The following is a 13,594-nucleotide window of genomic DNA, read 5'->3' as shown; positions in this document are numbered from 1 at the left end:
GCGGGCCGGGACCGGGGCACGGCGAGGGAGGGAGGGCCGGCGGAGAGCCGTCAGCGGCCGCGCACCGCGGGATGGGGAGTGCCACCGCCCGCGCTGTCAAAGAATCCCCAAATAGGTTGGAAAAGACCTCTGAGGTCATCGAGTCCAACCTGTGGCCCAACAGCACCTTGTCAACCAGACCCTGGCACCGAGTGCTGCGTTCAGTCTTACCTTAAACACCTCCAGGGACAGGGATTCCACTACCTCCCTGGGCAGCCTGTTCCGATGTCTAATCACCCTTTCTGGGGTGATCAGAAACTCTTCCCAATGTCCAACCTAAACTTCCCCTGGCACGGCTAAGACTTTATCCCCTTGTCCTGTCGCTGAGTCCCCGGGAGAAGAGCCTGACCCCCATTTGCCTACAACCTCGTTTCTGGTGGTTGCAGAGAGCAATAACGTCTCCCCTGAGCTTCCCTTTCTCCAGACTGAACATCCCCAGCTCCTTCAGCCGCTCCTCATCAGCCCTGTGCTCCAGACCCTTCCCCAGCTCTGCTGCCCTTCTCTGGACTCATTCCAGCACCTCAATATCCTTCCTGCATTGAGGAGCCCAGAAATGGACACAGCACTCGAGGTGCGTCCTAAATGAATGGCAGTGCCTGACCCCTCGGGTGCTGCCGTGCGGTCCCTTCTGCACTGTCACAGCCCTGCTCCCTGGCCCCGGTGTCCCCCAAACCCCATCACCCCTGTACCCTTGGCTCCTGCGCCCCAGAGACACAGGGAAGTCACAGGGAGCAAATAACCGAGGGGATATTTGATGGGGTTTACTTGCTTTTGTGACAAAATGGTGATGTCTTCTCGTCTCAGGGTGCTCCTGGCAGCCAGCTGTGGCGGAGGTCCGGTTCGTCTGTGGAGGTTCAGCTCTCTGTTCAGGGTGGTTAGCTCTTTCTGGGCTCACCAGGAGGGCTCCCCCCTCCTTGGCCAGCTCTCCCCACCCTGCACCAGCTGCTGCAGGACTCTCCCAACACGCACCCCTGTCTCTCACCACCACCTGCTTTCCTGGTGAGGTGGGCTGCCCCCAACATTCTACCGGGGCCTGGAGAGGGGAAAATAACAGTGTTTTGAAGTGACCTTTTTCCTGTTCATATATGAGTCACCTATTCATGTGTGTGATTCACATTCCTATATATGAAAGTTTTGCCAGTTAGTCAAGCAAAGCTAAAATTGACATCTTTTATAGCACTAAGCAAGAGTATAGAAATCACATGGATCCATCACAAATATCCTCATGGGTATGCAAAGATTTCGCTCAAATTCATAGGTTTCTAGGTCTAAAAGCCAAGAAAAAGTAAGGTAAGCTGGAGGTGTTGGATTGCTGGCCATACCAGAGCTATCCTGCTGAGAGGGTGGGTCCCTTCAGAAAGGATGTGACAGCAGGCAGTCTCCCTCCCTTAGGACTCAGAAGAATGTTGCACTATGGCAAGGAGCACAAAACACCTCTGTTTAAGGTAAGGTTGTGTTAAACCAGGCTGAAGCCAAGAATTTCAAAGTTAGGCAGTCTTTCCATCCTTAACTCACTGTGGTTTGAACCAAAAAACAAACAGTAATGTTTGTTAAGGGCTGGCTTGTGCATCATGGTGGAATATTTTTTTTCCCAACTTGCCAGTTTGTTAAGCCTTTACTGTTACTAAAATATTTACTTTCTTCTGCACCTTTAAAAAAATAGCATGACTTTCAAAGGCTTCTGTGTGATAGTTATACATATAAGTTACTTATGAGCCTGTATAGAGTCCATTTTAATGCATGGAATGTTTAAGGTAAGTATTTTCTGAAAATTTATATCATATACTTAAATCAAAAAATGTTTGCCATTAATAAACCTGTAGGGAGAAATGGGGATTTCTACTGACAAAAAGCTTTCTTAATTATGTACAGTGTTTCAGAAAATAAATGAATGAATATTCACTCATGGTACTTCTGAATCCTGCCTGATTCATTCTGCTCAAACATATTTAAATCACTTCATCTTTTACCTTTTAATAACCTTTACAACATGATCCCTGAACAAATCCTGACAAATGAAATAGGATGATTTTTATTTCATGCTGCTGCTGCATTGCAGACCTGCTGCTCCTCTTCTGGTTCTGAGGCTTTGCTTTCCTCTTTCTATCCATCCATTACCTCGCTTTTTCTCCCCAGATTCCTGCTGTTTATCTCAGCCTTGTCTTGATGTTATACTCTTCCTCACATATATTCTCCCTGTTTACTTTGTATCAGAGAATACTAATTGCCAATACATTCTTCCTGTTTTGGGACCATATTCTGAGACTTTTGGTCTTTTATGCATTTCTGACTTGCATGCAGCTTAATATAACATGAAAGGGACTGTAGCAGATTTATTTAAGACAGTTCTACTTCTGCTCTTGCAGGACAACTGTGAAGCATGTGATAAGGTATTCTCCCCAGCAAATATATCTGTAGTTGTCTCCCACCCACGGCAGGTTGGCCAAAGGAACTGCAGTGACAAAAACACAAAGAAAAACATCCTGTGAAAAGGGAGGTCAGAAAGCCCAGGAATGATATGGTGAGCAAAGCCAGGGAGGAAAATCTGTCAGGCAATCTCAAGTAATCAGCTGGTCATGTAATGACTGAGTCATTGAGCCAGGCTGCAAAGTGAGGTAGACTGGCACCATAACATCTAAGAAAAGGGCTGTAATATTGTGTGCCACTCTGTAATCAGCAAATTCTAGTTTGTGCATTAAGAAAGTCAGGTGGGCAGCTGCTGATATTGCTGTATGAAAGACCTTCCCTGCTCCCTCCCAGCCTGCCCTTTAAATACCTGGTGCTGCTGTTTTCCAAGACTTAAAATGTGTCTATAATTCACTTAGGGCAGCTCTCAGGGCCTCACAGTAGCGATGTGACCCAAATCAGGCCTACAGTTGTTTCGTGTTTTTTAACTACTATTTTTGTGTCTCTGGTGTGAAAATATAATTATTTTTACATCAGAAGACTGCAGGGAGCTTTGTTTAAAATTATAGAGCCTTGTAACTGGACTAGAAACAGTACCACAGCACATAGTGGGCAGTCTCTTCTGCTCACCACCTTCATTCCCATGCCTAGAATCCATCTTGTCTCCCCTCATTCTCTACTATTCTCAATATCCCACCCTCCCTGTAGCCTCTGTAGCTCTGGGTTCCTCTAGAGGAGGAAACTCAGTTATTGTGTAGGTGCCTGGAGTTCCTCCAGCACAAATGGATTATTTAGACAATTCAGCTGCCAGAGCCTGCCAGAGCCTGCCAGAGCCAACCAAATATTAAAAAATTGAGATCTTCATGTAATATTGCAAAACCATGCATTTCCTCCAGGACACAAGAATGGCACATCCTTCACACAAACATGATGGCTTCATCACATTCCACGTCCTCCCTCAAAAGCAAGGGAGCAAAATTACATTTCTTAGCAGGGCAAAATGATACATCTTCTTGCAATCTTCCTCTTAGAAATGGCTGAACTATTTTTTAATTGACACTTCCTGTACTTTTCAGGAAAATAATCAGGCTGACACAAATGCCTAGGATGGAAAAGGTGGGTGAGGGATGCTGTTTTGCCATCTCCTTCAATGTAAAGACTAAAGATCATTAAATCAAACAAGCAGATGCCAAGTTCAAAACAAACAAAAGAGAGCACTTCTTCACACAGGGTATAGTTAAGCTGGTGAACTATTTGCTACAGGCCAAAAGTGACTGGACAGTTTAATGGAAGGAAAAAAACCCTAACATTGGGAAATACTGTTTATAAAACCAGCACCTCTGGTTGAGGAAGTAGGTGAGCTGCAAATTCCCTCAGGTGAGTGCAGGCACTGCCCCTGCTCACTCCATTCTCACCCACTTCCCTGAGCCCCTTCCACTGGCTCCAGCCAGAGATGAGCTACTGTGGTTGATGGGCTTTTTCATTGCATGGTTGGCCTGTTCCATGTGGAAGTTTCAACCTGGAGGGTTAAAATTTGGCCAAAGTACTCAGCTGAGGTGGGAAAACTGCCCTGCAATGGTAGGCAGAGCTGCTTGCTAATAGGACCATTAGACACATTTCCCATGGTACTAGATGAGTCTGTAGCACAGGAATTTTGCATTGACATAATTTTTAATTGTCCATAACCGGGAAAAAAAATCAGTGTGTTGTCTTTATGACAGCTGATAGTGGATGTGTATTGTACCAGTCTGGTGAATGGTGAGTCACTGCATTCCTAAGGATTATGATAAATTGAACGGACTGTTCACAAGTTCAAGGGCAACCTTTCCACCTTCAACACAAAAAGATCCTTTTGCTGGTTAACTTTTAAATTCAATATAATATGTGGCTTAAAGGAGATGATCCTCTGCAGGATAGTCCTGTGCTTCTAAGATTGCAGCCTAAGTGAGATGGGACTAGTGCTGTGTTTCTGACCTCTTTATTACAAATATACTCTATATATACTTCCATCTGTGAAATAAACTATACATCTCTAAATATATGCACACACACGCAGACACACACATATATATTTATACGTAATTATATCTAATTCAACAGTTTAATATCACAGAACATTGGTCTTCTCAAATTATTGTTCGTATATATTCTCCTCCCTGTTTGCAAATACATTTTGTAACTTTAAATAACTCTTCCCTGCTCTAATTTCCCCCCTGTAGCAGGAAAGCAGAATTTCAGCAAAGCTTGTGCTCTTGGAATACCAAAAATAGTTTGGTCACAACAGTGGAAAGGGTGAAGGAAGTGAGAGGCCCTGCCAGTGGGCAAACAAAACACCAACCCCAACAGCACAGTGTCTTTACATAGCCAGTTCAAACTGGTTTTTTATTTTTTTTTTTTTTAGTAAAATGCATACAGTATTTATAGAATTAGAAACATTTCTATATAAGGGAACAGCAACAAAAAGCTGATTCTGGTGGAATTCCTACTCTAGCAAAGCACACTTTCCAAAGAGGCTGATAGCCATGGGCAGAACTCTGGGCAGGATACTTGTGGGGGCAGAACTTCTCTGCCAACACCAAGAAAAGGGTGGAGAGAAAGACAGACAAGGTGGGTTAAAGAAGAGAGAGAAAGAGAAAGAAAAGAGGTAATTTTTAAAATATACCAACAGGAAAAAAAAGGAAGGAAAGTGTAAAGGAGAAGGAAAAATTTCAGAAAGTAGTAGTATTTCTTCTTGGTAATTTTCATTTGGAATTACTGTACTAAAAGAAGGGATCTCCTTACCTTTCCTACTACATCTTCAATATTTTTGGTGCTTGGCTCCTGCTGCTCTCAAGAAGATGGTCTTTTCAGCCCCCAGCCAAGCTGGTCCATGTCTGCAGCAAGGCAGCAGTGATCTGATGGAGGCAGCTGGAAGGGGAAAAGGAGGAGAATGAAGTGCTAGGGAGCACTAGTTGTGAGAAAGAGACTGCTTTTTTCCAACCTTGCCAGGCTTTCAGCACCAAAACAGAGCCACATGATCACACATATGTGCATGCACACACACATGCACACACATGCACACACATGCACACACATGCACACACATGCACAGACGCAGACACGCAAATGCAGATGCACACACATCTTCAGTCCCTGTCCCCAGAGCCTCAGCCATCCTTCCTGAGAGGCCAGGGCCATCAGCTTGCTTTGTGCTGCTCTGCTACTTGCCTCTCAGCCTTGTTCCCCTCCTCACTGGCTGCAGCCACAACGCCTGCCTATTGGGCCCTGACAGCGCGCTTGGCTCCTGGGAAGAAGTATTCACACACGATGGCAGCTTGAGAGAAAAGTTGAAAAGGAATCAAAGCCATCTCTGTTGAAATAAACATCTGCTCTGCGTTCAGTATCGTGGCAACAGGGCACACAAAATGCACGGGCAGACCTCCAAGGGCTCCTGGCACATCACAGCTATCAGTACCTGCTGAAAACAGGCTGATGGAGCGGTCACAGCACAGTGGGGAGCACAGACGGGGACACTCAGAAGAGAAAACTTTGGTCAAAGCTAGAAATAACTTCATGGTTCCCTTGGAGGAATACAGCTTAGAAATCCACTGCCCCCGCAGCGATGCTGGCAGCTTGGAAGAAACGGTGGCACCATGGTTTCTTCCCTGTGGATGGGATGTGTGCTCATCACCCCAGCCCACAAACAGTTTCTTCCCAGTCGCCCCAATGCAGGCAGAGGAAGTAAGCAGGGGGATGTGGCTGTGGAAAAGCATTTGTCCCTGGAAAGCATTCAAGGAGACGTGTGTTTGATGGCTCTCAGTTTACACTCAGCTCCCTGAGCAGTGGTCAGAATTGGCCTGTTGCCTTTGCCTCTACCACAGGTTCTGCCTGGACAAACTGGGACATTAAACCTCTCTGTTTAGCTTTCCATTCCCATATCCCGGCAGAGGCAGCAGAGCTGAGGCACAACATTGAGCTGAGTCCAAATGAGGCAGTGACAGTCACAGCCAGTGCATCCAACTGCTGCATTTGTCATGTATATCCTTTGCTTTTAGTGATGGTGCCTTAGCACAGGAAAGATCACAGTTTTGGTCGTGGAGACTCAGCTGAACCTCCAGCTGGAATTTAGTAATGATGGCAAGAGGTCTTTTCAATGAGTGAATTGAGTATGGTTGAGCCAGGGATCAATGTGAAGAGACAGTCTGATAATACCACTGTTACTGAGCTTCTTAGAGCAGAAATGCACATGAAATGCAGGAATCTGATACCTTCCTGGGAGAGGGAACAGAGACAGCTTTGTCTCCCATCCAATTTACCCAAATTCCCGTCAGAGCACTAAGTGACAAACATGGCCTTCAGTGAGAGCTTAAAAAGCAAAGTGCTGTTTGTGTAAAAGACATACTCAATCGAGCTGGTTGTTAGAAGGGAGCTTGAACAAGAGGAGAGAATGGAACAAATCTCTTGCAAAAATGTCCAAAAGCCACCGGATTGTGGGAAATGAGACTCAACATCTGTGTCCCCGTTGAGCTGTCACTCAAGAACAGCAAGCACGCAGCTTTGTGTGCACTGCTAGATGTCACAGATGGTGGCTCTTGTGTGGAGAAAATTGGGAGATGCTCAAGACTTCAACAAGGACAGTGAGAGGGAAGAGGAGGGCAATCTGAGGCTGAGATGAGGACAGTTGAGAGCTTTTTCGGTTTTACAGCAAGACAGGGTGAAAGGATGACAGAGATGAAAAGGAAACACAGGGCTAGCAGAAAATCCTGCTAGGTTTTCATCTCCATTTGAATATGTAAATACAGTGATCTGAAAAATTTCCTGGCTTCACAATCATTGTTTCCAGGAAATGAACCCTCAAGCAATGCTACAAACCAACCTAGCTGCCATCATAGCTGTGACTAGCCAGGGGGCAAATGGGGTGACGATGGGGTGACGATAGTGTGACATTTCTTAGTCGCAGACCTGCAATCAGGCTGGAACAGGCAGAGTCTGGTAGGTAAAATAAAACTCCAAGCAGGGCATGGATTTCTCTGGGTGAATGGGTGAGACGAAGGCACCAGTGTGGTGAGAGCGTGGATCTAAGTGCAGTGTGTTAAATGACAGAGGCTACAGCAAGAAAGAGGAAATTTCCACTACAGATCAATTTTCTGCCAACTAAGAGCAACCAAAGAGCAGATGACTCATGAGCACACATCTCCCCTTGCTGCTTTGGGAACTCTCCTCTGTCTGGTCCAACTGCTGCATACACTTATCCCTTGTGCTGATGAGGAAGTCAGATGTAAACGTGGATCAAGGCCAGCAAGGCTACTGGTGAGACTGTAAATGCCATGACGGTGACAGTGTGACCTGTGTGCTAGAGGCTGCATCTATGAAACACACAATGGGTGGTGAATCCTTCATGTGTGCTAATGCTTGGCCACCTTTGCAGCCAGGAAAGTGGGCGTATTTGTCAGAGAGACATAAAAAGTTGCGAGACCTAGTTAAATATCACCCTCTACTACCAGATGTTGTGCAGCAGACTCAGCCCAGGAAACTGCCACTACAAAGGTTAAAGTAGGGGGAGGAGATGTGTGAGAAAGGGATGAAGGGAAGAGGAAGCTTCACAAGATCCTATTACCCTTCACTGCTAACGAGCTGCTGAATACATGGGCCATTGGTTCCCCCTTGCTCAATGTGTGAATGAGGAACGATAGCAAAATAACCTACCAGAAAGTGTGAATGGATCCATCACCAGGAGATATGTCAAGAGTGTGCTCCAGAGCCTGATCTTCCTGCTATGTTTGACGAGGCTGCCATGGGACAAAATGTTTACTAGACTGACTGAGAGTCAGGGGATAAATGGGACAAGAGGGAAACAAAGAAGTCAGCGCAGCAGAGGAGACATGAACTTTCATAAGAGGGAAGTGAGGAAAGCTTGTTTATGAGCTGCTTGGCCAGGAAGTCCTGTGACTAACCTTATTTCACACACCGATTTTACGGACCAAAGTTGTATTTGTGGCAGGCAGGATAAAATGTATAACCAAGCTGTGAAAAGTGGTCTCACCCTTCCTTTGGAAGGTTACAGCGCTCTCTGAAAGCTCTCCTGCCACGAGAGCATCCCACCAGAGCAACGCTTTGCCTTTGCAGCAGAGACTGTTGCCTGGGGGCCCGGGAGATTTTGTAACCCTGGAGAGGAAACAAACCCAGCAAAGCTGTGTATTCTTGCAAAAAGAGCTGGTCTTCATGCGATTTAGAGAGAGCAAATTTGACATGCTGTAGTTTTACACTATGCTGGTCTGATTGCTCCCATGCAGCACAGCAAGGCATCTCTTCCCATTCCTCCTCTCCTGCCCCTGTCCTCTCCTCTTTGCACTCAAAAAAGCACCAGACTTTATGCTTTTACAGTTTCAGTGGCAACTTATGGATCACATGTGAAATGCATAGAACGCACAGAAACATTCTTTAACAGAACTTTCCCATTTCAACCCATACTCATACTACAACGGGGATAGAAGATCAGAGGTGATCTGGGAGTTTGTGCAAGCCAAGCAGGATGGACACAAAGCACAGTGTAACCGTGAAATGCCTGTGCTCATGGCAGGGAAAGTGAAGGAAGATGCTGACAGACTTTTTGAAAACATCAGGGGAGGAGAAGGAAGCCTCAAGGGCAACCATGCCAATGCAGAAAGATTGTAACAAAATAAAGCTTGACTTGGTTAAACATCAACTCACAGACAAAAGGAACAAGCCAGCCTCCTGAAAGGGTTTGCATAAGCGAAAAGGATGGACAGTTTGGCTAGGCCACATAGGCACGTGTAGCAAAAGCAAACAAACAAGTGAAGTGATTTTTCACAAACAGGCTAAATAACAGGAAAAGTGTTGCAGTGGCAGGAGGTACAAGCCTGGGTCGATGGTCCCGTGAGCGGAACGAGGTGCATGTGGTGTCTCAGCTCTGTCACTGCTGTGTGCCCATGCTGCCTGTCCCTGTGTGTCTGACACACTGTCTGACAGTGCTTTGCTGTGCTCCAGAGCTCCTGTATAAATGGATCCCATTTCACTCACATGCTTTTGCTCTCAGGTCCAGCAACTCACCTCCCTTTGCCTGCCCATGCTGGTACTCCTGTGGCATGCAAGTGCCTGGATTTTGGATAATTTTATGCCAGCTGGATATCACTGCTGGGGTACTATACCAAATGAAACAACAAAGCTCTCACACATATGCAACTATTCGTGTACATGGCCTTCTTTACATCACCATCATAAACACCCTGATGTGTCCTAAAGCACAGATTCCTCAGCCTTTTTGTTTTGTCCCAGTTACTCCCCCAGCCTGGAATTGTTCCCCAGGAGGGACCTGAAGAGCAGGACACAGCACAGAAAGACCCTATCTGCTTTCCCTGGTGTCCAGCATAGGTGACCCATTGCTCTGGAGTGGTTTTTGAGAGCTTCTTCCATGGGTGGCTGGTGCAGACCTGTGTACACATCTTCCTGCCAGGGACAGAGGTGATGCCCAGCTGGTCCTTGGCTCAGTGCATGTTCCCGGCACATGCCAGTGGGGAGGGCTACAGTTTCCTTCCCTGCAGGGATTCCTGAAACTCCCTGGGTGTTAAAGAGTGGGGGCCCTTGTGAGGAGCTCTATGCAACCTGCTCCTATTTTCTCACATCAGTAAGATCGCAGGGATGAGGAGGTGGGTTGTCCCAGTTGCTGCCAAGGCAAGAGCTCAGCGCCTCCCACCTGCCTCCAAGTTTATACTGTGTCTCCAGCCTGGCAAAGGAAAATACAGCCTGGCAGCATGCCCATCCAGTAATCTACAGGGTGGAGGAGGATGAGGGTTAGAGTCAGACTTACTGGGTCAGGTAAGGTGAAGATGGGAGCCTCATCCTCTGGGTCAGCCCCCAGACAGGAAGCCATTCCCATGGACACCTTCCCTTCTCACTACAAAAGCAACTCTGAGAAATGGTGCCATGTCCCTGCTAAGGTCCCATTCCCTGGAAAGCCACTCCACATTGGCCCGTGCTGCCTGAAAATCCCTACTTTCCTCTGCTTTGCAGGATAAAGGAAAAGAAGGAAGGTGAGCTACAACTCATATCCTTTCCCAGCATTAACTCTCACCCCAGTTAGTGGGGAGAGGCAGCAAAACTGTGTCCAGATCACTCATAGGCAGTGAGCAGCTGGTGAAGCAAGGCCTCTCCCTGGTTATTTGGTAGATATGCATCACATAACACCTGCGCCAGCACCGCCTTTGAAGATGATCTGTTTATGAAACAAAAATGAGAGAAAATAACCAAATCAACCAAGGTGTTCGAGCACGAAAAGGAAGCTCAAGTCAATTAGTTTCCCTCTGATGCCTGAAGTGGATGGGGATTTGGGGGCGGAGGAGCGATAAAACAGCAGATTAGCTGACTTTCATGCACTTGCCAGTCTGGCCGGTTCCACGGGATTTCTGGCTGCTGACATCACAGTGCTACTCCAGGGACCAGCCATCCTATGGTAGTTTTCAGGAAATGCCAAAGAGGTGGCCATTAGTGGTTTACTAATATAATGTCACCCTTCCCCATCATCTCAGGCTTTCAAGCAGGGCCTGGGCACTCCACTCTGCCTTCTACCCTGAGGGAATTCCCAAGTGCTTTACTACTTCAGGCTGTCGGCAGAGCAGCCCATGCCCTGAGGCCTTTCCTATTTATTTCTCCCATTGCACATTTATTTGTCCCCCTTGATCTGGCAGGAGCATAAAGCATGTTTGTATCGTGCTGACAAATATTCCTCCAGGCACCAGTGCTGGATGTCCACAATCCCATGGGAAGGCAGTGGTGCAGAGGTAACCTGCAGAAATGTGTAGCAGCAGAGGTGGCTTTAACCATGCCACATGCTGAATGACCACAGCACCCATTTTCTGCTACCGGGAGCCCTAAAGCAGAGTGAAGCACATTGTCAAACATCCCAGAGTGGTTGGTCACAGGTCACAGGCTGCTCAGTCCTCCTTCCTAGAAAACACAGAGTCAGTTAAAGCAAAAAAAATCAGATTTTGTGGAAGTATCAGACACTGGCTGTTCCCAGGGAGTGGGGGTCAAAGGTGACTGCAAGTGCCCTCTCTGCAAAAGGGAACATAAGACTTGCTGCTGACACTGCGTAATTATTGGGCAGCCATAGGCAACTCTCAGCCACTGAATTTGCTTTGAAAACAAAAATTGAATTTCAGGATATGGATGTGTAGGCAGCTCCTGACAGGTTCACACCACAAGAGCCCAACTGCTCCCTTCTCACTGTTGGGCTACATTTTACATCTCGACCAAAGCCCCTTCTGGTCTCTCTAGGTGCTGCTCAGTGTTTGGGTAAAGGTTTGCATCCACTGTGGTTTGCGTCCACAGTGGAGAAGTAGGAAGAGCAGGAGGACTCCCACACAAGAGCAGGAGGTGGGTGGGAAGCTGCAGTTCAGGCACATTCTCAGATGGAAGGTCTCTGTGCTCTGAGAAGTTCTTGGAGCTGTTAATCCCCACCGCCAGACATCCCCCAGTTTATTCAAACAGCAGGAGGGATGCACTCCCTCTGCTCACCTGCCAAGCCAGGAGCTCAGCATTGTCCTCAGTGCCCCTGGAATGTGCATGCACACCTCGGAGCACACCTGCATCCCCCCAGCAGTCTTGCACGCCCCTGAGCACCTTGCACACCCAGCCCTGGCAGTGAGGCTGCCGGTGAGCCGCTGGGTGTCCGGGCATGAACAAGGTGGGCACTTGTGTGCACTTGGGGGACCAGGGCACCTGCAGAGGTGGCCAGGCGGGCACGAGGGGGTCCTGGGCAAGCCCAGGGGGTGCACAGCGCAGCCTGTGCCGGAGGTGACGGCTGGGAAGGACGGGGTGCCCGGGCAAGAGTCGTTTGCGGGAGCCTCCTGCCACCCAGTGTCGGCTCCAGCCAGCGCCGCGCTCCGGGGCTCCCGGGGGCTCTGCAACAAACAGCTTTCCAAACACCAGTTTAACAAAAGCAAAACCCAAATCAACACTCCCACCCCTTAAAAAACAGCCAGAAAATCAAACAAATCCCCAAGACACGCTCTTCTTGCAAAACCCCTCAAATAACCAAACAAACCCACGGCCATAGAAGCACCCCGAAGGTGTCCAGGACACGACCAAGGTTCCCGCTGATGACCAACCAGCTTCCAACCAGCTCTGTGTCCCCAACGCTGGCAGTGCAGTCTGGTGTCAGCGCTGATGACAGTAGCACCCCAGGCCTGTCCGGTCGCACTCAGGTCATTAGTCACCTTTGCACTCAAATGTGACATTTCCCTTTGTGCAAACTTGGTTTGATGCAGAGGACGGGCTGAACGCTTCGCTCCCGAGTAACTTCTGGACCTTCTGGCCACTTTCGGCTGACTTGGTCAAGTCCCCAGCAGCGGTCCAACCCAGTACCTTCTCCTTCCCGGGGTCCGGGCAGCCCCCGACCGCGCTTTTCCATCCGGAGCGGGCAGCGAGCGGCAGAGCTCGGGCCGGGGAGCCCGCAGAGCAGGCGGTGGCAGCGGCAGGGCCAGCAGAGCCACAGCCGGGACGGCGGGAGCCGGGCGGGGCAGAGCCCGTGGCAGCCGCCCAGGGGCGGGGAGGGAGCGACATCCCCGGGAGGAGCGGGACAGGGCCGGCAGAGGGCCAGTGACACCGGGAGCGGCACACGGAGACCGCGGAGGGAGAGGAGAACTAGCAGAGGAGCTAACGGATCGCTAGAGTCGCTGCCGCCGCAGCACCGCGGCTGTTTGTCCCTTTGTCCGTTTGTCCGTTTGTCCGTTTGTCCGTTTGTCCCTTTGCCCTCGCGCTCCCCAGGGGCAGCACCGGCTGCTCTGCTCCCGGGTCGTGGCTCAGAAGGTGATGAGGCACTGGCACAGGCTCCCCGGAGAAGAGGTGGAAGCTCCATCCCTTAATTGGTTAGGGGGCAGGTTGGATGTGGCTTTGAGCAGTCTGGTCTACAGGAAGGTGTCCCTGCCCATGGCAGGGGATTGGGACGAGGTGATCTCTAAGGTTCTTTCCCAACCCAAACCATTCTGAGATTCTGTGATTTTGCACATTGGCCTCTTTTGCTGGAAGGACAATCCATTTGCAATGACACAGTGAGACCAAAGTCCATACAACACTGTACCAAAGGATTAAACTCTTCATTCTTCAGTACCTACTTACTCATTCTGGCTAATCTGGTTCTTCCAAATTTCAA

The 13,594-nt window shown here is 48.5% G+C and overlaps 2 long non-coding RNA genes across 2 annotated transcripts; both read right to left on the bottom strand.

Moving 5' to 3' along the window:
- Positions 1 to 2,404: 2,404 nt before the first annotated feature.
- Positions 2,405 to 8,549, bottom strand: LOC146437482 (uncharacterized). The gene is made up of 3 exons (XR_014852249.1): positions 8,131 to 8,549; positions 5,227 to 5,352; positions 2,405 to 2,491 (listed from the first exon to the last, which is right to left on the bottom strand). It is a non-coding gene; the product is annotated as an uncharacterized LOC146437482 (long non-coding RNA).
- Positions 8,550 to 11,076: 2,527 nt separating this feature from the next.
- On the bottom strand, positions 11,077 to 12,955 carry LOC146437481 (uncharacterized). The gene is made up of 2 exons (XR_014852248.1): positions 12,492 to 12,955; positions 11,077 to 11,388 (listed from the first exon to the last, which is right to left on the bottom strand). It is a non-coding gene; the product is annotated as an uncharacterized LOC146437481 (long non-coding RNA).
- Positions 12,956 to 13,594: the final 639 nt, after the last annotated feature.

The sequence above is a fragment of the Lichenostomus cassidix genome, chromosome 4A (assembly GCF_008360975.1).
Source record: "Lichenostomus cassidix isolate B80296 chromosome 4A, HeHo_3.0, whole genome shotgun sequence".
Taxonomy (NCBI): Eukaryota; Metazoa; Chordata; class Aves; order Passeriformes; family Meliphagidae; genus Lichenostomus; species Lichenostomus cassidix.
This window is presented reverse-complemented; position numbering and strand designations above follow the sequence as displayed.